Source organism: Macaca mulatta, chromosome 8, assembly GCF_049350105.2.
Source record: "Macaca mulatta isolate MMU2019108-1 chromosome 8, T2T-MMU8v2.0, whole genome shotgun sequence".
NCBI lineage: Eukaryota > Metazoa > Chordata > Mammalia > Primates > Cercopithecidae > Macaca > Macaca mulatta.
In genome coordinates, this window is record NC_133413.1 from 108,760,836 (window position 1) to 108,776,679 (window position 15,844).

Genomic DNA, 15,844 nt, shown 5'->3' on the forward strand with positions numbered 1-15,844 from the left:
GGTGAATGAGGTGGCTCACGTAGATGCATGGCTGGATCCTGCCTTTATTTCAAAGTTTGAAATTTTGTACATCATAGACTTTTTTATTCATTTTGATTTTTAAAATTATATTGTATTAAAATATTATTTATCTTGAGTGTTGAGTGTTTTGTCAACTCCCCCCCACCACACCACTTAAATTTTGTGCCCGAGAGATTGTTTCATTTACCTCACTCTAAAGGGGAAGGACCTCCATCCTTTTCAAAGAAAAATAGTTGGGGACTTAGGAGGTGGTGGGCTGGGAAGCTGAATGCAGACTGGGGCAGGAGCCCTGGGTGGAGACACACTGCCACGGTGACCCTCCCTGGCTCTGTGTAGCAGGCTGGGCCTTCTGCGCCTCTTGTTTTATCAGTAGCAGATATGCTTCTCCCTGCCTGAGAAGCAGACCTGGAAAGTGAACCTGGTACTCCATTTGCCTATTTTTGGAGTTCTTTACAAGAAAGTTCTTCCACACAAATGCACATGATTTTGACATTTGCTGATGAGCAGCATTCTAAATTATCACAATGTACTTAACATTTTGTTTAAAGGCACACTTCCTTCTCAGCCCAGGGTCCCAGGAGGCAGAGGAGGTCAGAGGAGACATTCCCAGCCCCAGGCTGGTGAGAGAAAAAGGCTTCCTTGTTCTCTCAGGCTGTCTCCTCTGGCCCAGAAACAAGTTTTGTCAGGGGTGGTCAGTGTTCTAAGATTGGAGGCGGTGGGGAGCCTGCTTTTTAGCTCTCAGATTTGAGAGACCTGTCCAGGCTGCTCCACGAGGTGGGATCTGCCTGGTCTCCCCACTTTCTAACCAGATTCCCCATCTGAGATACTCCCACTCCTCTGCCTGGAAAGCGGCCTGACAGCTCATCACATTCCTGCCTGCACCGTCCACTCCAGCGGCCACATGACTGAGGGGAAAAGGCAAGAAACCCGATTCCTGAAACTGGGCCCAACTGATAGGGCCGGTTCCTGGAATCCCAGCAGAGAGGCGGCCGGCAGGGGTGGGGACCAGCCTTCCCAGGGCTTGGGCTCCGTCCTGCATGGCAGGGTTTCAAAGTCCAGGCAGGCCCCAGCTGGGCCGCCTGCCTCCCACAGAAGAGGAAAGAAATCCAGGCCCCAAGGTTCCCTCCTCACTCTGGGAACCTTCTCTCTGCCACAGGATGAGGGCTCTGCCTGCTCCTAGCCTCCCCTAACAGAGCCCACTATGCGTTGGCTCACAGGTACCTGTGCTCTGACTTGCTTCGAAGGGTTAGAATCTTGTCAGCAGGGAGTTTGTCTCATTCATCCTTAATAGCAATAACTGCCATTTGCTGAGCAATTCTACCTGTCTTCTGTGCTCCTTGTCCTGGGAGGTAAGCAATTCTTTTCATTGCCATTCTACAGATAGGGAGGCAAGCTTCAAGAGGTCAAGTAACTTGCCCAAAGTCACCAGTAGGTGGCCAAGTCAAGATGTGAGCCTGTGTTTTATGAAAGCTCATGCATTGAATCCCCAAGCCAGGCATTTCAGACATCAGGGCTCACAGGTGTCAGTCTAGAAGTAGAAATGGGAGATGCGGAACAGGCAGGATCTATTATAGAATAGCAGGTGCATGTCTGTCTGAGGGAGCAGCTGCTCCGACCTTCAAGCTGATTTTGCCTCTAGGGAATACTGGCTCACCGTGGCCAAATGGATTTTTCAAGAATAGCCTGAGATCCACATTTTTAGGTGAAACGTCCTGATTTTAAAATTTGGGTAACTAGTTAAAAATAAAAGCAAAGCAAACAAAACAAACACTATGCGGGCTAAACAACAGAAGTCACTGGGTCAGATATAGCCCATAAGCCAGCAATTTAAAAATTCTGCACCACGTAATTGTACCATGTTGTGCTCTGTGCATATTAGGTGTGTAGGGAATTTTTTTTACTTCTTACTTCTTACTTCTAGGAACATCTGTTTCTATAGGAGGAAAAAGGTACAATTGCAGATATTCCCAAGGATGCATATTTTTGAATGATCAGTGCAGGTGTTGCCTTCCAGGTCAGTAGATGGTCATCAAATGCACATATAGACCAGGCTACTGTATTAATGAGATGCTCTAAGAAGGATTCTCCTTTCACATATCCAGGTGAGACCACATCCTTAGAAGAAAGACACATTCACACATTGCTTGGCCCAGCAAATGAGGTAGGAGAATGGGGAATGAGGGTAACCATGGGTTAAGGCATAAGCAAAAGAACAGCAGGTGCAGCCAGTTCTAGGCAAGATTAGGCACCATACAAGCCACATCCTCACTCGTGTGATAACAAGACGTTTCCACTTTAGCCTCTGATTGACTGTGGGCCAAGTCTCCACTACAGCCTCTGATCACAGGCCAGTCCTTCATAAGGTGTAACCAGTTGGAGGCTTCTAAAGGATACCTAGGGGTGTCACCAAATTCTTTTAGCCTAATAAAAACCCTACAGACCATTGTGATAGGGGCTCTTGAGCTGTTTGCCCCAGCCTGCTCCCACTTTGTGGAGTGTGCTTTTTTACTCCATTCTTTTGTTGCTTTGTCTTTCACTGCTTTGTTCTTTTGTTTGTTTCTGCATTTTGTTCAATTATTTGTTCAACTCTTTGTTTAACACTCCAAGAACCTGGTCAACTCACTGTCAAGACCTTCCATCCACTAATACAAAGACTTGGCCTCTGTGAACCATCCTTTTTGTCTTCCTACCTCCTACAAGGGAAAGTTTCCAAGACTCAGTCCTGAAACTTCAGTAACTCTCTCTCCATCATGTCTTCCAGAAAGAAGGGATCTCAGGCCCTTTCATGGATTTGACGATCACCTCTACACCTCACCCAAGCCTAAAGCCAAGTTCTCAATCTTCCTCCCAGAATCACATGCCCACCCTCCTGCTGGCCCCATCTCCGTCACTTGCACCATCATTCTTCTGCTCCGGCAGCTCCAGATCCCCGCATCATTCTTGAATCCTTTCTGCTTTCCTCCTTCAGTAATTAGCCCCAAACCCTAGCCAATATCTCATTCCACCTCTCATCACGTCATACCTGGGGCATTGCTATATGGTCTTAACTGGTGTAACTGGGATAACATTTGGAAATTAACTGAGTCCCTCCTCCACATTCCTTTCTTTCACCTTGTGGCCCTCCCACACAGCAGGCATCTATCCATTGCTTCCAGGGAGAGTTAGTTGTTAAAGGCAGTCAAGTTCTTGGTTTTTGAATTTCAAAAGCCAGTCATCAAGTTTTCTCTCATACCCCTTTTCCCCAGGAGAGAAATATTTCCCAAGCTGGGCACTGGGCAAGGTGTAAAAGGTTTGATGTGTCCCGGAGAAGAAACCCTGTTGTGCCTTCCTCCCACACGTGGGCTGAGCCCTAGATAGATTTGGTGGGTGGGTGGCGGAGGGGTTTGAGTGGGGGTGAGGGGGTCGTGCATTTCAAAGCAAAGCATACATGTTCCATTTTCTGGGAAGGAACTCAGCCCAAGAGCTGAGCAGTAGAAATGGCTACATGGGGTGTCCGGAAAATAAGACTTTAAATGTCCTCCCAGAGTCTCCTGTGGTCCCTAAGTGGTGACAGACAACAGCCACATGTCCTTAGGTTCATGAGAAAGGCCTGAAAGAACTAAGGGCCAACCGAAGAAATACCCCGGATGAAAGTGGAGGCCACACACAGCTGCAACCTCCTTGCCTCAATGACTGAAGACCTCCAGGAAGAAGGGCGTCTCAGCTGGTGCCTGAATGGGTAAATGATGACCAGGAACCTGACTCCCCTTCGCAGTGCCCCCGTGCATCATTGTAGCCCTGCTCCAAAAGCCTGGAATTCAGACACAACTTCGGTGGGCAGGGAGAGATGCGGCAAAATCTGAACAGAGATTAAATTTGTGCTCCACCCACCCGAAAAAGAGAAAATATTTAGGAATTGCTGTAGAAAAATCAAGTCACTATTTTTGTGGCCTGAGTTTGGGTCCTGAAATTCACCAGTGCTCCTTGCCTCTTCTCTCCGTATTCCAAACGATTCTGTATTCTGTGGCTGGATTAATCTTCCTCCAGTGCCACTTCATGCTTTCATGAGTTCAAAGAATAATTATTGAACAGTTGCAATGAGCCAAGAGCTGTTTTAGGGGATTAAAATTTTAAATTGAGAGTAATAAGAAAGACGAAAAATAGCATTATACCGAAATGCCATTTTTCAAGCAAAGCTCTGAAAGTTTGACAATATACTCTGTTAGGTAGGCAGTGGGGAAGCAGGCACTCAATATATTGCAATTGGAAATGGAAAATATTACAACCCCTATAGAAAGAAATTTATTGATATCTACTAAAATGATATATATATTTGCCATTTGAATAAGTCCATCTACTCGCAAGAATCTATACCAAAGAAATATTGACAAAAGTATGAAGGGATATGTGCACAAGACAATTAATTGCAGCACTAGTTATAGTAGCAAAGAATTGAAAGCAACCCAAATGCCTATCAGTAGGAAACTGGTTGAGTAAATGATGGAGTTTATTATTATTAAAATACATAATAGATTACTATGCAGCTATAAAAAGGAATGAGAAATATTTCTATATACTACGATGAAGTGATTTTAAGAACATACTGTTAAAAGTGGGGAAAGGCAGGGAATACTGTTTATACAGAAGCATTTTACCTGAGAAAGGTAAGATTATTAGATTATATATACATATTGGTTATATAGTTTTTAAATGCAGGATAACAAAAACTAATAGTGGCTACATATAAAGGAAGGATGAAATAAAACAGAAAAGCCAGGGATGCAAGCAGGACTTCCCTTAATGTACCTTGTTTTATAGACTTTTACCTTAAAACTATGTAAACACAGGCGGGCATGGTGGCTCATGCCTGTAATCCCAGCACTTTGGGAGGCCAAGGCAGGAGGATCACCTGAGGTCGGGAGTTCGAGACCAGCCTACCAACATGGAGAAACCCTGTCTCTACTGAAAATACAAAATTAGCCAGGCTTGATGGTGCATGCCTGTAATCCCAGCTACTCAGGAGGCTGAGGCAGGAGAATCGCTTGAACCCGGGAGGCAGAGGTTGTGGAGATCACACCATTGCACTCCAGCCTGGGCAACAAGAGCAAAACTCCATCTCAAATAAAAAAAAAGACCTAGAGACAACAACCTACCTAGTAACAATGAGCACCCCAGGGCCCAGATTGTTGTCTCTAAATACTACTTCCCAGAAAAAGAAACCAGAGTTGTTTGTAAAACAGCTTTTTTTTTTTTTTTTTTTTTTTTTTTTTTTTTTGTCAGATATGGAGCAGGAATATTCAAGATAAGTCTGGAAACCAAGAAAGATAGCAAAGACTATGGCAATCATATCAAAAGGACCCAGAAACCAACTTGAAGTGGTTCCCATTGACCAAAATGGGACAATTTGAGTACTGAAATGAAGAGTAATTGCAATGCATTGAAACATATCAAAAAATTAAAATACATGAGTCCATAATAAAATAAAACAAACTAATCAGTTACCTTTGGAATATGCTAGATAACTACTTCATTATTCTGAAAACTTATAAATAAAGAGAAAGAATTGAGCATCTATTTTACCTTTTCAGGTAGCCAAATAGTTGATGTGCAAATGGTCTTTATGGGAGACTTCTAGCCTATAAATGAACAAAGAATGATAGAATTAGACTGTCATCATATTGTAGCCCCCACTGTTATAATGGAACTAGGCAATAATATCAATGGCTGCTAAAACCCTGAGGTGAATAACTGATGGGAGACTTCATAATGAATGGATCAAGCTGACAATACTTGAACCCAATGATCAATGTTAAGATGACAAAAAGAGGGATGACCAAACATTGCATGTTTTCTGATGTGATGTATTTGGCAGCACACATTACCAATTATGAAGTATTCTTCTAAAAATGAACCTGAATCTAATCAAGCTCCAAGATCTAACCATGGTTTCCAGGAAATACAAGAGATAAAAGAATATGTTAATTGACACTATTGTGATGAAGTCTGTAAAATCCAGAATATTTCAAATAAATTGCAAGAAAAAAAGGGAAGGGAATCCAGAGATTTTAAAAGAAACCTGGAGGACTTACCAACTAAATTCAATTTGTGAACCTTGTTTGGATCTTGATTCAAACATCAAAAATTGTTAAAAGACTAGATAATTTGCTGATTGACTAGTTGACAATATTAAGAAATTGTTGTCAAACATTAGCTGATATCCTTTGCCATTATAATGAAAAATTTACTTTCTGACTTGACATTCAATGTCTTTCACTTGAACAATAAGATTTGATTTAAGTTCTAGATCTGCCACTTACTAATGTTTCTGAGAAAGTCACTGAATGGCTCAGAACCATCTGTGAAGTGGGAACATCGTATTATACCACCTTGTTAAGTCATTGTGAAAATATGAGATGATGAATATGAGAGCACTTTATAAACCACATAAGCCATCTCCCGTGACTGAGCTCCATGATTCTCTCAAGCATGGCTGATTGTCTGCCTTTGTTCAAGTGATTTCCCCTTACTCAGAATATTCTCCTCTCTCTTGTCATCCTGTGGATGTCTCACCTTTCCTTCTACCTCCAGCCTGTTTCGCCTTCTCTATGAAAACATTTTGAATCACTTCAGCCCACAGCAATTTTTTCCCTTTTCTTTTCATAGCCCATATTGTCTGTAATGCTCACTTGGCACTCTGAAATGACATTTCTGGGTAAATTCTCTTCCCAACTAAACTGAAGGACTCTTGACAACAGGGACTCTCTGTTCTTTATCTATTCTCCCCTCCACCAGAGTCTAGCACAATGCTTAATTACAAGATAGCTAAAGCTTCAAATAAAAAAGTATTCAGAACTCTTTTAACAGTAACAAAAACACAACTCAGTGTAGCTTGATTGAAGATAAATTAACAGGTTCATGTAATCAAATTACAGGAAGGGAATGGTTGCTGCTAGCCCTGAAGGATGACTGCTACCAGGGATTGGGGTGCAGGACTTGCTGTCATCTCATTCTCTATGACTGCATGCAGACAACCCTTTCCATGTGACAGCAAGCATACCTGTGGACAGCTTCCTGCCACATATCTCCCTGCTTAGTTCCAATTCAAGAGTCCTAGAGAACTCTGATTGGTCTAGCTTGATCTAGTGCCCACCCCCAAACCAACCACCAAAGCCAGGAAGTGAGATGAGGCTTCTATTTGCATTATATGTTAGAGACGGATAGAGGAATGGTTACCTCCCCAAATGAGCCAAAGCCACCAGAAGTGGGAGAAGAGCTGGACAGCTAAACTATGAAGTGTCCATGAGATGGGATACCACTGAGCAGAGGAGGGATGTGATATGACGTGATCTGACTTGATCTCACATTCTGCATGAGCCCCCCTTTCCCCACAGCATTGAGTTTTAGAATGGCAGTTAACATATGCTCTTGGAGTACCCTCAGGGCTGATGTAAAATTAACCAAAATTGGAATACCTTTGCATTTTCAATAAACTGTTTCCAGTCATTTACCATTTCTGTTGCTTTTCCTCCATTCTTGATGTTCCAAGTTTTCATCTGGTACCATTTTTCATCTATTTGAAGAACTTCCTTAGCAATTCTTTTTGAGCACGTCCACTGGCAACAAATTCTCTTAGCTTTCTTTATTCTGATTCACAGAATGTTTTTATTTTAACCTTCATTCCTGAAGTGTATTTTCATTGGATATAGAATTCTGGAATGACAGTTCTTTTCTTTTAGCACTTGAAAAATGTTGTGCCACTTTCTTTTTACCTCCAGGGTTTCTGATGAGAAGTCCTCAAGCATTAGAATTGTACCACTATAAGTAATATGTTGTTTTTCTCTCATTGTTTTCAAGATTTTCTCTGTCTTTAGTTTTTAGCCATTTGATTATGAAGTGGCCAGGTATGGATTTCTTTAGGTTGATTCTGTTTGGGATTCATTCAATTTCTTGAATCTGTAGGTTTATTTATTTATTTATTTATTTATTTATTTATTTTTTTGAGACGGAGTCTGGCTCTGTCGCCCGGGCTGGAGTGCAGTGGCCGGATCTCAGCTCACTGCAAGCTCCGCCCCCCGGGTTTACGCCATTCTCCTGCCTCAGCCTCCCGAGTAGCTGGGACTACAGGCGCCCGCCGCCTCGCCCGGCTAGTTTTTTGTATTTTTTAGTAGAGACGGGGTTTCACCGTGTTCGCCAGGATGGTCTCGATCTCCTGACCTAGTGATCCGCCCGTCTCGGCCTCCCAAAGTGCTGGGATTACAGGCTTGAGCCACCGCGCCCGGCCCGAATCTGTAGGTTTATGTCTTTCACCAAATTTGATAATTTTTCAGGCATTATTTCTTCAAGTTTTTTTTTTTCCCCCCAGCAATGCACTTTGTCTCCTTTCCTTCCGGGTTTCCAATGACTTAAATGTCAGACTTTTTGGTGCTGTGTGATAGGTCTCTAAATCTGTATTCACTATGGTTTTTTTCTCGGTTTTTTAGATTAGGTCATGGTTATTTATCTATCCTTAAGTTCATTGACTCTTTCCTCTGTCACTAAGTTTTGCTAGTGAGTCCATCTCATGTGTTTTTACTTTGATTATGATTACATTTCTACATTCTAAAATTTCCCTTTTGTTCTCTTTATATTTTCTATTTTCTTGCTAAGGCCTTCTATTCTTTCTGTTCATGTGAAGCAAATTCGCCCTTACTTTTGGATTATTTTTATTATAGCTGCTCTGAACTCCTTGTCAGATAATTCTAACTCTGTGTCATCTAAGCATTGGCATCTGTTGACTGCTTTTTCCCATGCAAGTTGAGGTTTGTCTTTTTTTTTTTTTTTTTTTTTTTTTATGTGCCAAGTAATTTGAATTGCATCCTAGACATTTTGATGTCTTGCTTAAATTCTATGAAGAATGTTGCTATTTTTGTCTTAGCAGGCAATGAACCTGGTTAAGCTCAGGCCTCACTTTCCAACCTGCCTTCTGCGGGCTGTGGTTCCAGTGTCAATTCTGTTTTCAAATTCTAAGTGCTATTCAGTGCTATTCAGTTCTGCCCCTATGTGCTTCCCCTAGTGGTTAGTCTGGGACCTGGGCAATGGTCTATCTGTTAGTGTTTCTCTGCTGTTGGGGATCAGATCCACATATATGCAGCTCAGGGAGGAGACCTGCAGCTCATAAACACCTTTATGCAGTCACTTCCCGTGAATCTCCTTCTCCACAATCTCTCTGTTAGTTGCCCACTCCTTGGGGCTCCCCTTTGCGGTTCTCTGGTCAGAAAACTGGGCTTTGGTCACCCTACTCTGCTGTGCACCTCCCACAACTGTACCACCTTCAAGTCCAAGCTGGAGGGAAAAAGTAAACTCACCACCGGTTTAATGGTACACCGAATTTGTGTCTTTTTCCCCCAATCTGCCTATTACTATTTGCTCTTCAGCGTCCTTGCATAGCGTCTCGTGCAGCCTCTCCAGGTTTTATAGCTGCATTTCACTGGGAGAGACAGGGTCGAGTGTGCTTACTCCATCTTAACTAGAACCCGGACACAATAGAATGATTTTACAGGACATTCTTCAATATGTGCCTCTGAAGATGTGCCTAAAGACTCATCTTAGAACTCAAAGTCAGGTAAAAGTAGTTCCCTGATGAATTTTTACAGATTTATTTTGTGAAACTGATAGTTCCCCCTTTTAACCCTGGTTACTGAAAAACTCAGAAAACATGATTTAGTTCACACAATCTAATTGCAGTGTCTGACACAGAGGAAGTGCTTATAAACATTAGTCATCTCCATACCTGTCTATTTCTCCTCTTACCCCCCAAGAACTAAACGTTATACTCCATAAAAGAAATCTTTCTGAGTCTGTTTTTTAAAAAAAATATAATATGACTCTTCCCATGCCTTTTATTACTTGACTTTCTCTTGCAGTTATGTGATAGTCATTTGGGGACTTATTTTCATCCTATTAATCTTTTACACTGCCTCAAATTCTGTTTGGAAGTAGTCAAGGCATAAATGAACAAATAGATGACAAAAATACTGTATTCATGGAATACTTCCTATTTCTAAAACTGCTTCTACACCTGTTTCCATATTTCATCCTAAACAATACCCCGTATTAGTGAGGAAGAAAGGTAGCATGAGGCTCCTCATCAGAAAAGCCCAGCCCAGGCAGCACTGACTTGGGGATCCTCTGGGCTCCCCTCCCGCTGAAACCGAGATGAATTATTCTCCATTTTTATCTTCTGTTGAATGTTATACCAAGATGAAAAGAAGTTTTGAGAATTTCAGTGTCCTCTGGGACCCCATGCCCTAGGAACTCCCAGTCCAGAACATTCCCACCAGGCCCTGTCTTCTCAGACTGCCTCATCAGTGGCTAATGCCTGCCCTTGGGGTCCAGGGACCCCTAGAGAAACTGGAGGCCTGATGTCACTTGAGGGAACATGATACTAGTCTCTACTCCTTCCAATCTGACTTGGAATTAGGACTCATCTCCTGAGCAGGGTCATCTTGTCCACTTGAGGGGGGCTTTCCACTCCTACTCCTGTCCACGAAGCCAAGTACCTCTTCGTGGGTTAGCACTGAAAGGTAGGCACAGAAACCGCTTCAGCTGGCACACAGGAAAACATCGCTATGACCCTTCCCTGTTATTCAGCTGTATCCTGGACTCCTCCTTCAGCTCAGAAAGCGAGGCGGAACCTAGCACTCAGGTGGGCCTCTCTCCTTCCCTCCCTCCCTCGCTTAATGACACTCAGGAGACAAAGATTGCAGCCATTTCCCTCTGAGGGGGAGTCCACTCAAGGGCAACTTACTTGCCTTGACAGTTCTAGGAAGTGACACTAATATGCAGGAGGCTAGGAAGAAGAGAGCACTCAGGAGGCTTCTTGAAAGGTCCCTTGCCCCCTTCCCAGGTCAACTTTAGCAGCCACACATTCCTGGGGCTTAGCTGAACTTGGACTAAGCTCACTGCCATGGTCCTGGCATGTCTGAACACGGTCAAGGTCTACAGACCAGTACCAGAGTCAGGGATGACTCTGAGTGAGCCTGGGCCTGTCATTCCAGTGTCCTCAGCCCAATTCCTATGGATCACCACCTCGATTCCAAGGAGAGGCTGCGGAAGGGTACAGATATGGCAACAGTCCTTCACTCCTCCTTGTGTCCATACCCTTTGCAATGTGACTTTATAGCTCCTCCTTTCGAGAGGTGGACTCCTTCTCATCTCCTTGATTTTGGGCTGATTCTGTAACTTTCAGTGTAATAAGGCCAATTGAATCTAATACAAGTGATGTTTGCCAGTTCTGAGCCCAGGCCTTAAGAGGCCTCACACACTTTTGCCCTTTGCTTGGGATTCCTGCCCCATCCACCTGAACAAGCCTGAGCTAGTCTACTAGAGGATAAGAAGACTGTTATTACCAGCTCTGGCTCCCCAGTCTACTGGAGGATAAGAGACCTCTATATCGTCTTATCCTTCAGTAGGCTGGGGTGCCAGAGCTGGTTAGCCCAGTTACCTCCCAACAGAGACCCCAGGCAGGTGAAAGAATCCAGTCAAAGTCAGCAAAGTTGACCCATGGCAGGCCACAAATACAAGAGGAAGCCCATCTAATTCCAGCCTGAATTGTCAACCTACAGAATCATAAGCAAAATAAATGCTTATTGTTTGAAGTCACTGAATTTTGGAGTCATTTGTTATGTAGCACTAAATAGCCACTGCAGAGGCTGAGCACTAAGAGAGCTATTTGTCTATCATTTCTTGGGATATTGGAGTACAAGCCTTTAGTAGTACCAGTCAGTCGACGAATGGAGACAGGAAGGGATGGGGATAGAGTGAGCAGCAGGATAAGGTTGTGTCTTGGGAGATGTTGCTGTGGACTCAGTACTCTCAAGTAGCAGGAGGAGCCAAAGCAGGAAGAGAATGTAGCAAACAGGAGCCCAGAGGAGTGGCTAGAGAAGCACTCTTAAAACCATCTCAGGGGCTTCCAGAAATATTTAGGAGAAAGATGAGAGGCTAGAGGTCTTATAGAGACAATGTGGTTGGAGCCAGAAAGACTATGTAATTTTAATATTACATCCAAGGCTACTCTGATTGAATTTTTTTTTAACCTCAAATTAGAGATTGTAACTTTCCAAAACATATTAGAAATAGGAAGTTTTCGGCCAGGCACAGTGGCTCACACCTGTCATCCCAGCACTTTTGGAGGCCAAGGCAGGAGGATTCCGTAAGGTCAGGAATTTGAGACCAGCTTGGCCAACATAACAAGACCCCATCTCTAGAGAAAAATAAAATAAAACAGAAATAGAAAGTTTTAGCAAATTTGTTACACATGAATTCTTCCAAATAGTGAAAAAAAAATCAGTAGATTGTGTTTACTTTATTCATCCTCGAAGGATTCTTTATTTCCAATTCTTTGGGGATAAGAAGAATAAAAATTGAGAAATGACTGCAAAGACTAGCAGCATTTATCACATATTCTTTGTACACATGGAGAAAGTGAAGAGCACACCAACAAATACTAAGTTACTATGGCAAAGAAAGAAGTCTGGTGCTTACTTATATTGGGTTATCTTCTCCTTTCAGGCAAGTGTGAAGAGTACACGTCTTTGCTCACTCCCCTTGCCATAGAGAGAAGAAACATGACTAGTGGAGCTCAATGCGGCAGTGAACAGCAGAGAACCTGTCATTTCTGAGCTGAAGCATTTCAATGTTTGTATAGAACCCTCCACCATTCTTGCCTGCCACATGGACTGAGGAGGCTGTGTGTTCCAGATGGCAAAACCACGGAGTGGTGGTATCTCTGTCTGCGTGGATCACTGAGCCAGGCCATGAAGTGAAGCTGCCTTAGAAGTTACCCAGGCCTGCAGCAGGTATTGCACAAATATGAAATCAACTTCAGTTGTGTCAGACTGCTGCGGTCTTGGCATTACTTGTTACTGAAGCATTGCCTGGCCTAGTCTGACTAATACAGTATTGAAAAGCTGACATCTGGCCGGGTGCGGTGGCTCATGCCTGTAATCCCAGCACTTTGGGAGGCCGAGGTGGGCAGATCACAAGGTCAGGAGATCGAGACCATCCTGGCTAACTCAGTGAAACCCCGTCTCTACTAAAAATACAAAAAATTAGCCGGGCATGGTGGTGGGCACCTGTAGTCCCAGCTGCTCAGGAGGCTGAGGAAGGAGAATGGTGTGAACCCGGGAGGCGGAGCTTGCAGTGAGCCGAGATCACGCCACTGCACTCCAGCCTGGGCGACAGAGCGAGACTCCTTCTCAAAAAAAAAAAAGAAAAGCTGACATCTGATTTAAAAAAAACTATCAATGTTGCAAATACATTACAAAAATGAGGAAAAATTGTTGTGCTGTTGTTCAGTGCAGATTTTACATGGTTTAATTTTTGGCAAGCAAGATCTAGTGTTCAGAGGAGCATCCAAAAAATTTTGTGAGCGTGCACATGATAATGGAAATTTTATCCATTTGGCAGAAGCCACAGCCAGATTTGATAATATTATGGTAGAATTTTTCTGCATAATATAAATGTTGACACTAAATAATATTACACCTATTTCGAGAATGAAATACAAAACTAATTAAAATTGTAGCAGATGCTGTGAGTGAAATAGTCTGAATAAGGTAAAAAGAGCTAACTATTATTCATTATTTTGGCTACAACCTTGATGTGTTTGAGACACAACTCCTGACGGATATAGAACAGATAACTTTTTTTGTTGTTATTGCTTTTGTGGATTCTCAAAATGCAAATATTTCCATATGCAAACATATTGGGGATTTTTTTTCTCCAGCAAATGTCACAACTGGGGAAGGATTATAAACAATGTTAGTAAACCACTTACAAAACTAATCAAGAATAAAATAATTTGAAGCACTTTGAATATCACAATGTTGCAAATATGCATGGAAAGCAGGACAGAATGAAACAGATGATTCTAAGAAATGATTCTAGTGCATTTTCTTTCTTGACTAGATATTTTAATCTTAGTAGCGAATGGTGCAGGAAAAATCTCTTCTGACACCACTGAATTTTTTTGTACCATCCAGATCTATACAACTGCCTTTCAGCTTCAGTGAAATGTTGTGTATTAAAAACACATTTACCAAACATAAATTTGAAACCCCGTCAAATGCATGATGGGAGAGTTGAGTTTATGCCATTATGGCACTAAAAACTCAATTAGAGACTCTATCCAATTCTTCTTCAAAAAATTTTGATATATTAATAAAGACAAGGATTATAAAATTCAAGCCAAAGGTAAGTTTTAAAAAACATCCGCTGTTAAGTTTATTTGCTCAGGACTCATTTGGGAAGATGTTTTAAGTAAAATTAATGCTATGTATATCCAAAATAATACAGGAGCTGAAATTCAACATATTGCCCTAAGAAGCATCCAAAGCAATTGTGTATCTGCAGATGTTTATTGTGTCGACTGGGAGATGGGGTGAGAGTGGAGGCTTTTCTTCCTGTTGAAAGAAGAAAGAAGGTTGTTGGCATCTGGACTCATGGTAAGAGGGGTGGTTGACGCCATGGCTTGGGAGGAGGCAGCCTGCCCTGCAGCATGGTAGGCAGCAGACCAACCAGGAGTGGTCCCTGGTGAAGGGCCTCTGCCATTGAGATCCTGGAATTTTCATGTCTGATGGCCAGTGTCCAGTGATCTTTTCTGCATGGATGTTCTGCCAATCCAGGCCTTCAGTATAACTTTGTCAAACTCCACAGCCTCTACTTAGGTCCAGACTCAAACTCCCACTGCCTAGGAGGCAGTGATTGGGCGGCAAGACAGAATGAGAGATGCAGTGAGAACATCTGGCTGAAGTGACAAGCAGCCATGCTGCCTGCTGGTGTGCAGTTCTGATGACAACCAAGGCAACTTCATACATGACTGCACAAAGTTAATTTAACACGTTTGACTCTGCCATTTCATCCTAGTACCATAGATAAGATTTGTTGAGTAATTACTATGTACCAGGCCCTATTCTAAACTCTTTGTGAATATTAATTAATTTAATCCTTGAAGCCATCTCACTATTGTGCCCATTTTACAGATTAGGAAACTAAGGCCCAAAGAGGTTACACTAATTACCTAAGGTCAAATTAATAACAGAGTCTGGCTCCAGAGTCCACACTTTTAACCAGAGTGCAACGGAATCTGAATGTTACCCTTATAACCGAAGAGTTCACAATAGTGATGTGAGTTTTACTCCTAGAAAAAAAAAAACACGCACACAGTCCCCCATCCCTCTGTACCCCAGATAAATCCAAAATCTGCTGCCAGCTTACAGTGAGGTTGAAACTGCTTCTGGACCAAGTGTGGTGGCTCATGCTTGTAATCCCAGCACTTTGGGAGGCTGAGGTGGGAGGATTGCTTGAGTCCAGGAGTTCAAAACCAGCCTGGGTGACATGGTGAAATCCTGTCTCCACAAAAAATACAAAAATTAGCTGGGTGAGGGGGTGGATGGCACATGCTTGTGGTTCCAGCTACTTGAAAGGCTGAGGTGGGAAGACCACTTGAGCCCAGGAGGTCAAGGCTGCAGTGAGCCATGATCACGACACCGCACTCCAGCCTGGGCAACAGAGTGAGACCTTGTCTCAAAAAAGAAAAGAAAAGAAAGGAAATAAAATAAAAAGAAAAAAAAGAACTGCTTCAGATTATCAAGGTTTCAGGAATGCTGATGTTGAGCCTAGAATCTGCTTCTGCTCGTTTGTCTCTGATGTGGTTTGGCTCTGTGTCCCCACCCAAATCTCAAGTTGAATTGTAATCCCCACATGTTGAAGGAGGGGCCTGGAGGAAGATGATTGGATTCTGCGGGTGGTTTCTCCCATGCTGTTCTCATGATAGTGAGTGAGCTCTCACAAGATCCGATGGTTT

The 15,844-nt window shown here is 42.8% G+C and overlaps 2 long non-coding RNA genes across 2 annotated transcripts; both read left to right on the forward strand.

The window, feature by feature from the left end:
• Positions 1-1,058: 1,058 nt before the first annotated feature.
• Positions 1,059-15,619, forward strand: LOC114680307 (uncharacterized). The gene is made up of 4 exons (XR_003732474.2): positions 1,059-1,370; positions 12,550-12,836; positions 14,335-14,483; positions 14,695-15,619. It is a non-coding gene; the product is annotated as an uncharacterized LOC114680307 (long non-coding RNA).
• On the forward strand, positions 1,942-3,662 carry LOC144330827 (uncharacterized). Its single transcript, XR_013397361.1, has 3 exons — positions 1,942-2,035; positions 2,124-2,182; positions 3,546-3,662. It is a non-coding gene; the product is annotated as an uncharacterized LOC144330827 (long non-coding RNA).
• Positions 15,620-15,844: the final 225 nt, after the last annotated feature.